Below are 14,144 nucleotides of genomic sequence, written 5' to 3'. Positions count from 1 at the left end.
CAGCACATCTAAGACTCAGAGGATCAGCAAGACAAAGACTGAATGCAGTCTGTACAGGAGTGAACTGAACTGATTTAATTTCTCATGAAACCATCTCAGGGGTCGGTCTGCTTTACTACAAACGCTGAATGCATTCATGTGGGGAAAAAAAGTTACATTTACATGATAAAAAAAAATGCCTCACTCATGAACTGCTTTTTAAGATGAAAACAAGGAGCTTGAAGGCAGTATCACAAACACAGCTGAAGAAGCTTAGAAGATCCATATCACCCTGCATTTCAACAGACGGCTGCTTTACCTGGATGACTGGCTGCGCTCAGGCGTCCGTGGCACCTGTGTGCACGTTTGACACAAAGCGAGCTCATTACCATCAACAGAGATGGATCCACCGTGCACCCCGCGCATTCTGAAATAAGACGCTTCTACTGCTAATTACCTCAATTCCTCTCAAATTAATTGGAGCAAATAAAAATGATTAAGAAGCTAAGAATAGCTCCAGGCCCTGATGAACGGCAGGCGTTATGGCAGCCGTTCCTGAATCACCCTCTCGGCTTGAGGAGTTTAACATGATCACACACTGCCAAGAGAGCTAATTACAGTTCAACCGCTAACTCACGCTCATGCCACATAAACACACACTCCCACGCATACATATGAAGAAATCTGGCTCTGCAATAATTTTGCTAAGCGCGGGACAGACAGAAAGTCATATCTCATTCAATGCATGTCAATCAAGCGGTCTGAGGAATATGTAAACTTAAATTGAATCTGATGGCTTGAGATGTAACTAATATTTCAGCCATTAAAGGTGAAGTGATTTCTGTGCCACCCAACAGAACTGCTGAAATAAAGACCAGAGATGATTCAATCTATCTATCCATCTATTTATAAACTTATTCTAGTTAAAGTGACATGAATTTCCAATGCATTTGAATTCTGTTTCCTTACCTTCAAACTCAAATGTCAGTACATGAGTAAAAACGAGCACACTTACTTCTCACAACGAGGTTGACAGTTCTCCTCGCAGGGTTTCCCACATTGTTGACGGCTGTGCAGTTGTAGACGCCGGCATCAGAGGGAGTGACGGACCGGAGATTGAGGGACCCCCCTCGGATCACAGAGCGCTGAGGGAGGGACCCAGGGTACCGTGACCAGGTGACCGTAGGTGTGGGAAACCCTGATGTTACCTCACATGACAGCATGACGTCTTGGCCTGGGTCCACCATGTACGTCTCATTCACAGACAGCTTTAGAGCAGGGGGAGCTGCGAATGAAAAACAGTGTACAAAAGTGTGCATCATTTAAAGCTGGTAGGTTTCCTGTTTACAGTATGTCTAGATGAGTGAGTCTTGCATTTACAGATTAGACCAGAACAAGAGAAGAGCAGTTGGTCTTGCTTCAACGTGTGAATCCTTCAAAGCTAAAAGTGTTCTGACAAGAGGGTCAATCCTACCATTGATCAATAATAACCTTTCAAGAGAAATCACCTCTTCGCTGCTTCCTCTGACAGTTTTTAGAGGAAAAAAACTTGCAGGTCTTGCAGGTCTCTACTCGGAAGATGCCTGTTATGATTGAGGCTCTAGACTCAGAGCAGAACTTGTTTTTCTATAACAAACCATAAAATATTTTCTATAAAAACTAATCCTGGCAGTCACAAACAGCTTGTTTTATATTTAATTACATTAATGTTATAAGTTAAGTTTTACTAGAAATATTTTAATAGGCTACCATGTAAAGAATACTGCTGTAAAAAAGCACCTTATTTGTTTCAAGTGTTTGTAAACCAAACGTTATTGCATTTTTGTTCGTACAGCAGTACTTTTAAATGAAAAAGTGCACAATACACTACTCTTGAATGCACAATTAGTTTTGTGCATAACAATGTGATCAATTGCGATTAATCACAGACAACCATTCGATTAATCGCTAAAAAATTATCGTTGCCAAGCAATGATATATACAATTAATCGCATATATATATATATATATATATATATATATATATATATATATATATATATATATATATATATATATATATATCTGAAAACCTTTAACATTAAAGCAAATATATTTATGGAAATAAAAGCTGTCTCTCATTTCTCTTTACAGAGAAACTAAATATTTACTATGCTATACACAGATGGCTGCAAAGAGACACTGACACAAACACATCAGTCCTCATGAGATTTGAATTTCTCAGTCTGCTTTTATGTAATCATGTTGGAAGAAACAGGAAACTACAGAAATGAAATGGAGATTGGAACTTGCATACCCAACATCGACCCCTCTTTCATGTCTCACAGCACACAACAGTCTGTCTAAATGGCATCACTTCCATCTGTGTTCATTATTTCTGCAGTCTAGGACCGTCATACTGTACCTGAACAAGACCAGACTGCATTATAAACTCATTAGTTAAAAATGACTGTAATTAGAAAGCAGAAAACTTGCCAATGTGCTTTTAATCTACCTACAAATTAATTGTGTTTGGCAATATCTGAGCTCTGAATAGACTTGTAAAACACCTCACATATAATGCCAAATAATCTCATTCAACGTCTATGAGGCCAAATAAAACTAATCCAAAAAGTTGAATAAGGGGCCGTTCACATATCGCGCCTAAAAACGCATGGAAAACGCTAGGCGCGCCGCTTTTTTCCTTCTTTCCAAAGCGCTTGGGCAGAAGAGCTCCTGAGGCGTCTGCCTTTGCTAACAACCATGACGTGCTCTAATGCGCGGACATTTCAGCAAAGGATAAAAGAATACAGCACTAAAAATCGCTCGCAGTAGCACTGCTACTAAATTTATTTCAAAATGGAAATCCATATACAGCTAAGAACAGCTGTTCCTTCATCTTAGCTGAGTTTTCAACATTGTTATGGAAAAGGATGAAGCTGGTTAGTTCTTGTCACATGACCCGCGGTGCGCTTGCGGCTTTCTGAAAAGTTGAGATGTTTTTAACTCGATGCGGTGTGGACGCGCCTGGAAAAAACGGGCGCGTCGCACCGCGTGCGCGTCGCGACCGCGCCGCGACCGCGCCGCTTCCATTATGAGCGCTCATACCGCGCGCCTAAATTGGGAATAACGAACTTGCGCGCGCAAAAGACGCGATATGTGAACCGCCCCTAATCGTTTATAAAAGAGCATCAGAAGTGATTAAAAATGTGATTTCAAACATAATGACAATCATCATTCAAGTCATAATAATCAACATTTTAGCTTATCGTCCAGTAAAAATATCAAAACATCCTTAAAGATGATTTAGAAGCCAAGCTGTGCACAATACAGAGTTTTGTTTTCATAGAAAACAATTTTTAATACATTTAAACCAAAAATCAAACTTCACGGAAATTGAACATGTTTTAAAGATATTTAGATTTTTTTTTTTTTTTTTTTTTTTTTTTACTTTAAATCATGATAAAATAAAATAAAAATGTTAAAAATAAAAAAAGATTAATATTCAAAGAAAATGACTTTTCATAGTTCAGTCTGGGTCATCGAAAAGTGTTTTGACTTACAGTATATCTCCCCAACTATTCTCTCATTCAACCAGAGATTAAAATAGGCTAACCCTTTAGAGAGGATATATATATATATATATATATAGACTTACATCTGCTGAAATCTCAGTTGATCCCGATGGACTCCAGCACCAGACTGGAGGGGATCTGGGTTTCTGTACTGCCAACAGCTCTACAAGCTCTCAGCTACAGCACATACAACAATCTTATTTGTTCTACAAATAACAGAGAGATCACAGGGACTGAAACAGAGATCGAGAAAGAAAGGGTTTGAGGAGGAAAGAATATACTGCTTCAACTCCCAAGAACGGTACGAGGGGGACGGCACAGCTTCAGTCCACGGTTGTCTCTCGATAATGGGACTGATGTGTTTTACAGAGCTTATGCCGCTTTTACAAACTGCTGCACTTCTGTGCTCCACAAACACATTAGAGAGAGTAATGGGTAGAGGAATCCGGTAAAAGAAATGTAGGGTCAGAATTTAACTTAGGATAAGATAGAATGTGAAATGTGTCTTGTTTTGTTTCCAAACAGGGTTTTGAGGTAAATGCACAAGATCAGTGGAAAACCGAAATGGTGGAAAGAGCTGATGTGCTGATTATAAATAAATCTACTGAAAAGCATTGTTCATGCATATACAGGATTGGACAAAATAATGTGCACACCCAGGGGTTAATATCATTTGTGAACAAAATGCTTCTGTGCAATAACAAACATTGTGATAATCTTTTATTTATCTTTTATTTGCCTATATTTCTCTAGTTTATCTTTCAGTGTAGTATAAAGTTGTGTTCAGCAGTGTTTAGTACAAGTGCTCTGAGAAATGGGTGACTTGTCAGACTTCCAAAAAGGGCAAGTCATGGAAGCCTGTTTAGTACAAATGTCTTAAAGGTATAGTTCACCCTAAAAAAATTTAAAATTCTGCCTTAATTTACTGACCTTCAAGCTGTTCCAAAACTTTCTGAAGAATGTTGATAACCACAGAGCTGAAGGTAGCCACTGACTTTCATAGTTTGAAAAAAATAAAAATAAAAAAACACTGTGGAATTCAATGTCTACCTTTTTGGTTACCAATGTTCTCCGTCACCTGTGAGTTTTCATTTTTGAGTGAACTATCCCTTTAAAGAAGCATTGCGTAGGTTCTGAAACTTCTAACCGTTAGAGGAACTGCAGCCAGTCTCATGCTCGTTCTCAGTGCGCACGCTCGTACGAGCACGACCACATCAACAAGGGTTGTCGCAGAAACCACTGACGCCGGTCGCTCTCTCTTCTTGCCACACTAGATACATTTTTATTTCTATTTTTTTTACTTACGAGGAGTGTCTGTGGGTGTCTGAATTGTGCTGCCGGTGGCTGGTCGCTTCTTTCCATCCACAGAGTCCATCTGAAAACACTATTGTCGCTGCTCACTATAAAAGCTGGCGTGCCGTAAGGTTGTAAGCCCAAGTAGACGAGAATGTGCATTACGTCACATTTTGTGAATTTTCGCGCCAATTCGGGCCCGACTCCTCCACACACAATTGAGCCTACAGGCTGATAGAGGCAACCGTGGTGGACAATCGAGGTGTCATTCTTTTTTTTACATCATGGTTGGCTCATACATGTACAAATGAAAACTCTATCTTAAAGATTTTTTTGAGTAAAAACCTCCACATAGCTCCTTTAACAGCCCAAGTGTTTAGTGCTTTAAGATCAACAGTCTGTACGATTGTGACTGCGTACACAGAACATGGCAAGACCTCAGAAGCAAAGGAAAAATATATGCGAAAACTGAAATTGAACGATAGTGACGGTCAAACACTAAGAGGAATTGTGTCCAAACAACTGCTGCAAATTGACAGCAAACTTCAGTATTGACCTTGAAGAGCCTGTTTCCACAAAAACCCACCACAGAGAGCTTCACAAAGCCAACGCCCATGAAAGAGCTGCAACTGCTAAGACTTTAATCACAGATGCCAATGCTATTTCCTGGGTTGTTGCATTATTTGAGCAACAAACAACAAAAAAATTGTTGAGATTTGTTTAATAAGTCACAGCTATTTTACTAAGTGGTTTCTGAACTTTCATATTAAATTCAGTTTTCCTATTATCTTCTGACAAAGTTTTTCCTTCATCAGAACATGATTCTACCTCTTAACAATTTAATTTAGACTGATTAATTATATAGAAATCTGATGAATAATTAAATTTCACACATCATCCTCCAGCTGCTTTTAAATGATTGGTTTTAAAAAGAAGCAGTGGGTTTCCAGCCATAAACTACAATAATAGAGCGACATAAAAAATAAATAAATAATATGAAATAATGGCACAGCGGCAGAGAAGGCTGAAAATGTGTCAAATATTTTGATTAAAATCTATATCTGTCCAAAAGAAAGAAGTACAGATTATTTCACAGATATAACTCTGAACAAAGCATATTGCTGTGCTCAAGGAATATCTAGTTATCTTCTACTTAGTGCTTCAATAAAAAAACTTTTGCTTTGACGCTGCTTACCTGTCAAACTTTCCTTTAGCTTATTGTATCAATTGGGTAAACACAACTTTCTTCCAGACAGACTGATAAAATCACTATATGCTCTTTATTGGATTTTCCATCCAGAAGTAATAAGTACTGATTATTTCAAAGGCACGACTCAGAAAACCAAGCAGACAGCATGAACCTGTGAATCAGCACCTGTGGTTTTCATATATCAGTCCCTGAGTTTATCCTAGAGAGATTCTATTAAAGGATTTCGGCGGAACAAACATGGCAAAACGCCGCTCCCGAAGGATGTCACTTTCAGGATTGTTCATCCACTCAGTGTCGCATGCGCCAATCACACCTGTCAATCACTGATGGCTCCACCACGTAAAAAAGAAAAAGAAAAGATGTTATGAAAAAAACACAGCAAATGAATGAGGCTATCGGAGCAGTGCTGCCGTGACAACAGATGAAAAGTAATTAGTACTCAGCAATGTTAGACACAACAGTAACATAATTAAAGCAATTCATCCTCTCTGATTTAACTATGCCTGTCTCAATTAGTGCTGTTAAATAAACCGTAACTGCGTGCCAATAAGCCTACCGATATATATATATATATATATATATATATATACACACAGTATGTGCGTGCGTGCGTGCATGTGTGTGTGTGTGTGTTTGGTTTGCCATTTTAGCAAAGTCAGAAAATGTCATGATTTTGTTTGTGAAAACATGCATCATTAAGAGTTTCTCCTTTGTATTCATTTACTATTCTACTATTCATTTACTAATTAAATTAAAGTTTAAGCTAAATCAGTTCAGCAAAGTATTAATTTGGCTTACAAATATGTCATGTAGACAACAGTTATGGTTTATTTTGCGGGTGTTTTTGTCCTTTATGGACTCTTGTAGGAATGGTCACTTGGGACTGTCAACATCTATGCAAATGTAGAATGGAACAAAAAACTGGAGAGAAAAAAAAAGATGACAGAAATCTAATCTGTGGGAGCTGTCCCTTTAACAGGCAAATGTCCTCTCCCAAGGGGAAATGAGTGTGTACATCACACACATGCAGCCCATTCATCCTCATTCCACCTGACGGTGTATTAGCTCTGTGTGGTAAGGGACGGCAGGTGAGTGTAGCGAGACACAGACTGATCAATATCAGACACATCTTTCCTCACCCGCTCTCTGCTATGCTTACGGTATGCTTTCAAATCTGCTTTGCTAGAAATTCACAGTTGTGCATATGCATATAGAAGAGAGCTATGTGTCATAACAGGGCAGGGGTCATTGTTTCTCACAGGGTCAAACCCACTGCTACACAGCATCATTTTAGAGGGAAGAGAAAAAGATTGAGCAGAGAAAGGAAAGGAGACGAGAACATACAGTAACAGGACTCAAACCCACATCATCCACATGAGCACCACAACTGTAACACGGTTAGAGAGTATGTTCATAATGGATACTAACTACAGACTAAATACTGGAAAGAATACATTGTATACTTCCTCCTACTTTATAAAATTACAATAATAATAATAATAATAATAATAATATGGAAAATGCAGCAATAAAAATGTCTAAACTTGTACCATCATCACAACATTTATTAATGTTTGCTCAAAATGATCCAATCAAGTGTAAAAAAAAAAAAAAAATTGTAAATGTGTTATTCATATTATTTGACTTGTTTTATTTTTATACAATATCTAAAAATCATTCAAACAAGACAAACTTACTTTAGATGCAACATTGCATAAGATATTAAGCATTGTTTCCTAGGCTTTTATTTATTTATTTTTGCTTGTTTTAACATATGTACCCTCAAATGAGGTAAAGAAATCTTCCAGTGCATTAAGACAAAACACAAATATTATACCGATAAAGATATATCGCCTGCAAACAAGCTTTAATATCTCACGCAGTGTTGCTTCTCAAGTAAATTCATCTTGTTTAAAGTATGTTTATATATTTTACATAGAAAACTAGACAAACTACTAGTGTAAGAATCCCAATATTTCATCAGGTTCATTCAACTTAATAGATGTCGAGTGCATTGCATTATGGGATGCAGTATGCTCTGTAGTTTAAAGCATGTCCCGTCAAATGCAGTCGGTCATTCCAGGTGTTTAATGTTCATACAATGTGTGTGTGTAAAAGAGATCGAATCACCAGAGCAACAAGTATCTAGAGATCGGACATCCGCCGTCTCTATTGCCGTAGGGACCTGGCTTGGGCAATTACTGGCAGCTAATGGCTCAAAGAGGCTGAGACAGAGATACATTAACACAGCTAACCAACGCTTAACCAACCCTTTATTAGACTCATCCTAACAGCCAGACGATGACCCCTAAAGCAAAAGCACATGTTCAGCATTACACATTAACCCACACTGCATTCATTTACATATATCCGACGCCAGAAATCCACCCCCGTAATCTGAGCTACAAACAAACCATTTGTGTTCAAACCCTCTAGATTTGAACAAAGAGAACCTAAAGAGATTTCAAAAGCAGAGAAAACACACTCTAAAATAAACTAATAGGAGAACCAGTCAGCAAACAGAGTGTGTGCAAACTATAATTAACTGAGAGGAGGCCATTTGAATTAACGGCCTAAAAATGGTCAAAGATGATGAGGATTCACATTCAAATGGGGTTGTTTTTGAACAAAAAAAAATAAAATAATTAAATAAATATCTTAAAAAAAAAAAAATTAAATAAATATATATTATTTATGACCGAATCTTGTTAAATTGCATCAAATCATTACAGTTTGTTATACCTTGCATAAAGAATTGACTGGCATACTATATTTTCATTATATAGCAAATAATAATAATAATAATAATTTAAGATGCAACTAAAACTTTTGATGCCATCAGCATATTTATTTATTTATTGTTTTTTTTTTACCCTCCAAGTAGCATCCCAGTGCCCTTCAGAGGTGCAAAAAGCATGATTATAGCTTTTTTTGTTTGTCTTCAGACATAGTTGAACTAATCAGCATTACTGTAAATCAGTTGTTATATATTGTGAAGTCAGACATATCATTAATTTAGGATGAATAATCTGATCGTTTGCTTTTGAATCCATTCCAAATAAAACATTTTTTTTTAAAAATCTAAAGACACGAAATACATCATATTTCATTTACAAAGTATTTAGTTCCCTGGATTACACTCCTAGAAATGGAGTTGGATTATACGCCAAACACATGATTATTTGGAGTATAAAATGATGTTTTCATTAAATGTTCAACATGAGTAACTATGTAATGATATATAGAGTTGATGTGATATAAAGCTGAGATTTATGGCTGACATTCAGAGAACAAGTAAAGATTTTCCTTCATCAACCATCTGTCACATCTCGTCGAATCCATGTAGTGTCAATACATTGGTAAGCAGCGCTCGATACACACATGTGTTCATACAGTGAAACTCAGAGCATGACAGCCGTGAGGGAGGACGATTTAGTGTAGCGTCTTTAACAGGTCGAATGAACTCCAATACAGCATCAGGACTGCGATACAAAAATCAATCTACCGGACGCCACCTGTTCTGTCTCTCTGTGTGTGTGTGTGAACCACCTGAGGAAAATCTAATCCTGGGCATCCATGGCATAAAGATAGCAGAGAAAATAATCTCTCCAGCCCTCAACCAATCACAGGCAAAGGTGAACAAAACACAAGCACATACTGTAAGACTAAATGCAGATGTACTTCTCATTTGATTGTGTGTGTGTGTGTGTGTGTGTGTTTTCATTATTTGGAATGGATGGCTTCATAAGCAAATTATAATATTACAATTACTAACAAGAAGTTTAGTATATATATAATAATTTGATATATATGTAATAATAAATCAATAAATAAAAAATCATAAATCATGAATGCAAATTATATTAACTATATATACGCTAATTATTTTAAATGAAAAGGTTTTCCCTTTCTGTTTTTCATTATGTTGGAAATGTGATTAATTATCATGAAAATAATGTCAAAACTGACATTTTGTGAGATGACATGAGCCTCAGTGAATGACAGTTTCTGTCAATGGGAAGATACTAGTGTCAAATATCAGCAAGACAAAGTTAGTATTACTGTGAGCGGTTTTACTCTTATATAATAATTATAAAAAAATAAAAAAAATGAATTCCCTGTCAAAAACAGAATGACGTTTTATTTTTACTAGCTTCTATTGATCAGTGTGAACAAGACTTGCTGTCAGGAAATGCTGTCTATGTAGACCCTCTCCTAATTCCTTCTGCTCCTTTTCTTTGAGGCTCCTAAAGCATTTAAACTGACAGCTCATCATATCCTACTGCAGTGGGATTCGGCCAAGTGGAAAATATGAAAACATTAAAAGAGGGGAAAAAACTGTTTGAAAGAGAGAAATCTTCCAACAGGTTCACTCTTTTCTCTGAATAATAACAATCTCTCTCTCTCTTCCAGATTGTCTACAGCTCTCTCAATCCCAGCCATACAATTATCCAATTAAAGCTTCATTTGAGCATGAGTGAGATGCATGGGATTGAGTTACATCAGTCGTTTCCTCTTGAACGATCTATACAAATGGTGCCTGTATCTTTTCAAGGCTGAGATTTGCTATACATGCATAGGGATGAAATATTAATTAATCATAATATGGAATCACAAACTTGTACTTGCACTATATAGTAAGCAAACTTTGTTTGGAAACTTTCTGATGGCCTACTAAGTTTGCTAAAATGTGGAGTACTGTATACAACAGAGGAAAGTGCATGGTATAGTGTATCCCACAATGCAATGTGCTTGATTTGACCTTTGATTTCCAGTGTGATGAATGAACTGGAAGAAATATCAGTGATTTTGGACATCTGATTAAATTATACACTATATCTTGAGATATTTTTATACAAAACTGGTTTAAGAATGCAGAAACCTTCAAAACAACAGCTAGACGTCAATTTCACTTGCTACATCCAAAAATATTCTGATTCATCTGACAATCATCTTTAAGATTCTGATACATGAAATATTAAATCAAAAAGGAAAAATATAAATAAAATGCATTTTGCACGTGTTATTGCTTTTTTGACTTAACATTTCTTAATACATCTTTCATTACAATAGAATATAAATGTATGTCTTTCCTAGGTAACTTTTATCAACCATGTTACCGTAAATTAATATTGTTCTAAATGAATACCAAAGTGACATACACTACCGTTCAAAAGCTTGAGATCAGTTTGATTTTTCAATGTTTTTGAAGATGTTTTGAAAGTTTCTTATGCTCTCTGAGGCTGCATTTATTTGAGAATAACAATACAGTAAAAACAGTAATATTGTGAAGTAATGCAATTTAAACTGTTTTCTATTATAATATGTTTAAAAGTTACATTTATTCCTGTGAAGCAAAGCTGAATTTTTCAGCATCATTACTCCAGTCTTTAGTGTCACATGATTCTTTCAGAAATCATTTTAATAAGCTGATTTGATGCTCAAATAACATTTCTTATTGTTATCAGTGTTGAAAACACTAGTGCTGATTAATATAATTATTTGTGGAAACGTGGATTTTTTCTTTGATGAATAGAAAGTTCAAAAGAACAGCATTTATTTGAATTAGAAACCTTTTGTAACATTAAAAATGTCTTTATTGTCACTTTTGATCAATGCAATGTCTCCTTATTGAATAAAAGTCTTAATTTCTTAATGACCCCAAACTTTTGAATACTAGTGTATAAGAGGAGAAGCAGAGAAAATTATGAAAACAGATAATCAGCCATGATGGTTTAGATATGGTTTAGACCCTAAATGGTTAAAAATTGCTTTTATAGATCAATCCCCCATAGTGAACAAAGCAGGTCTTTCTCTCTGATCTGAGCTCTGACCTTCACACAAGCGGACGCTGACCAGCTAGTTTTGGAGTTACACGTCTTGATCGACCCGTAATTGAAAACAGTGCATTGAATCCTTTGCACAGACGCAGTCTCCTTCACTCTACCCTCTAAAGAGATGAACTTCTCAAACTTCAGCGCAGCATCTGACACGTGTTTCTCATGCTCCCTCCAATTTCATCTCGCCCCCTTCCTGCTCGTCAGTTCAGAGGAAAGAAAATGAAAATCAACAGAAAAACAAATCAGTATTTTGTTCTTTCTGTGATGAGCTGCATGTACGCGAGCCGCGCTCCTGCCACGCGGAAAACAAATTCCAATTTGCAGCAGTGTGTTGTTTCTCCACAGGGCAGGACGCCGATGGGGCGTCGCGGAGCATGTGTGTGTGTGTATGTGTGTGTGTGTGTGTGAGGTACAGACTTCTGATATTGTCACTCATCTCTATTGACTATTTCACAGCTGCCTTTGTAGTGGAGAGAGCAGAAAGAAGAGAATCAACAGCCTTTCAAACTCATCACAAGAGAAAGAGAAGGAGAAACGAGGGAAATAAAGACAAACACACACAGAGAGGGAGGAACTTTTGGGCTACTTTTAGATTTTCTCGTCAAGCTTTGAACTTGTTTCTCGAGCATGAATTCTTAATGCTGCTAATTTGAACACGAACAAACATGTTTTTTTACATGACTAATTCATAAAGGGTTTCTCTGGGTATTGTAGTCAGTTTTTGCAAAAATTTATCTTTCATTTGCCAGTTGCAGGCATATTTTTGCTTTTGCAATGAAATTGATTCATTATGGATTACGCAAACTATTTATTTTGACGATGAAGAAAACGTTAGTTTACAAGGAACAAGCTTTCATAAGCCCCCTGAAGTTACTCATCCTAAGAAACCATTTGAAAGCAGGTGAATAAGCATATATAAAGAGACTGGGGCTAGTTGTCACACGGGAAATTCATCACAAAGATTTACTACTACTGTTCAGAAGGATTTTTTTTTCACCAAAGATGCATTAGGCTGATCAAAAATGACAGAGGAGACATTTATAACATAAACAAAAAAATCTATTTGAAATAAATTCTGATCTTTTTTATTAAAGAGTCCTGAAAAAAATTTTTTATCACAGTTTCCACGAAAAAAAAAAAACTGTACGTTTATAATAAAAATACATTTTCAGCAAATCAGATTATCAGAATGTTTTCTGAGGGATCATGTGACACTGAAGACTGGAGCAATGATGCTGAAAATACAGCTGTGCAAAATAAATGCAGCCCCTGTAAGCTCTTTTTAATTCAAAGAGATATAGAAGACAGGAAAATGACATGGAGAAGAGAGGGAATGGGATCAAGATAAGTTGTGAACTCACATCCCCCCACACAGTATGTGCACCACAGCTCAATTTGTGTTATTCTAACAAGAAAAATTTGACATGATTTCTAATTTTTTTTAAGATTTCTTGGAGGAATTTCGGTACAGGACAACACAATGATAGTGACGTCTGCCTTCAGAGAGACCTGAGACACAAACCAGTGTACTGGTGTAGAGACCGTCATGATCAAAGACACGTGTTATTCAGCGCTGACAGACAGTGAACGAGAGAACACAGAAACGAAAGAACATGAGATTAAAAGTGAAGATGTAATCAAAGAAAGGTGAGTTAAACCTGACAGGTCAACACATAACCAAGGGAAAAGGAACAAAAATAATAATAAAAAGGACTGAAGGACAAAAGATTTTTGAAATGAGCAAAATAAAATTAAAGCAGGACTTCAAAAAAAGGTTCACAAAACTCTTGTGCAAAACTCAATACAGCTACTGTATAAAGAGTTGAAAGCGAGTGAATGTGGGAACTCACTGGTGGTGTTGGTAAGGCGAAAGGTGACAGAGCTGTCTGAAATATCACAAACGTTCCGGACGGACACCTGACAGGTGTAATTAGCAAAGTCCTGTGGACGGAGGTTTTTCAGTTTCAGCACCTTTGTCTCACCCTGCAAACACACACACACACATTCCCATGGTAAAAATACATCACGCAAAAAATGTATTTTCCTGTCAGTCAAAACATGCATTAACACATAATAACAAAATAATGTTTTTTGGTCACCTTCTGCAAACAGTGCCATTTACTTTTAGAATTTTTTCTATTTGCAGCATTTGACTGCTACTGAGTAATTCATATTTAAAATATGAAATCACATTTTCCCACCTGGGGCATCACAAAGTGCAAATTATGAAATACTACTACTAAAAAAAATCCCTTTATAAAGGCTGTA

General features: G+C 36.6%; 1 pseudogene; it reads right to left on the bottom strand.

Annotated features, from left to right (window-relative positions):
• LOC113112414 (MAM domain-containing glycosylphosphatidylinositol anchor protein 1-like) overlaps nt 1-14,144 on the bottom strand; it is a 149,165-nt pseudogene that overhangs the window by 56,887 nt on the left and 78,134 nt on the right.

Source organism: Carassius auratus, chromosome 13 (genome assembly GCF_003368295.1).
Source record: "Carassius auratus strain Wakin chromosome 13, ASM336829v1, whole genome shotgun sequence".
Taxonomy (NCBI): domain Eukaryota; kingdom Metazoa; phylum Chordata; class Actinopteri; order Cypriniformes; family Cyprinidae; genus Carassius; species Carassius auratus.
Note: the sequence above shows the minus strand (reverse complement) of the source record. Positions and strands in the feature narration are given on the sequence as shown.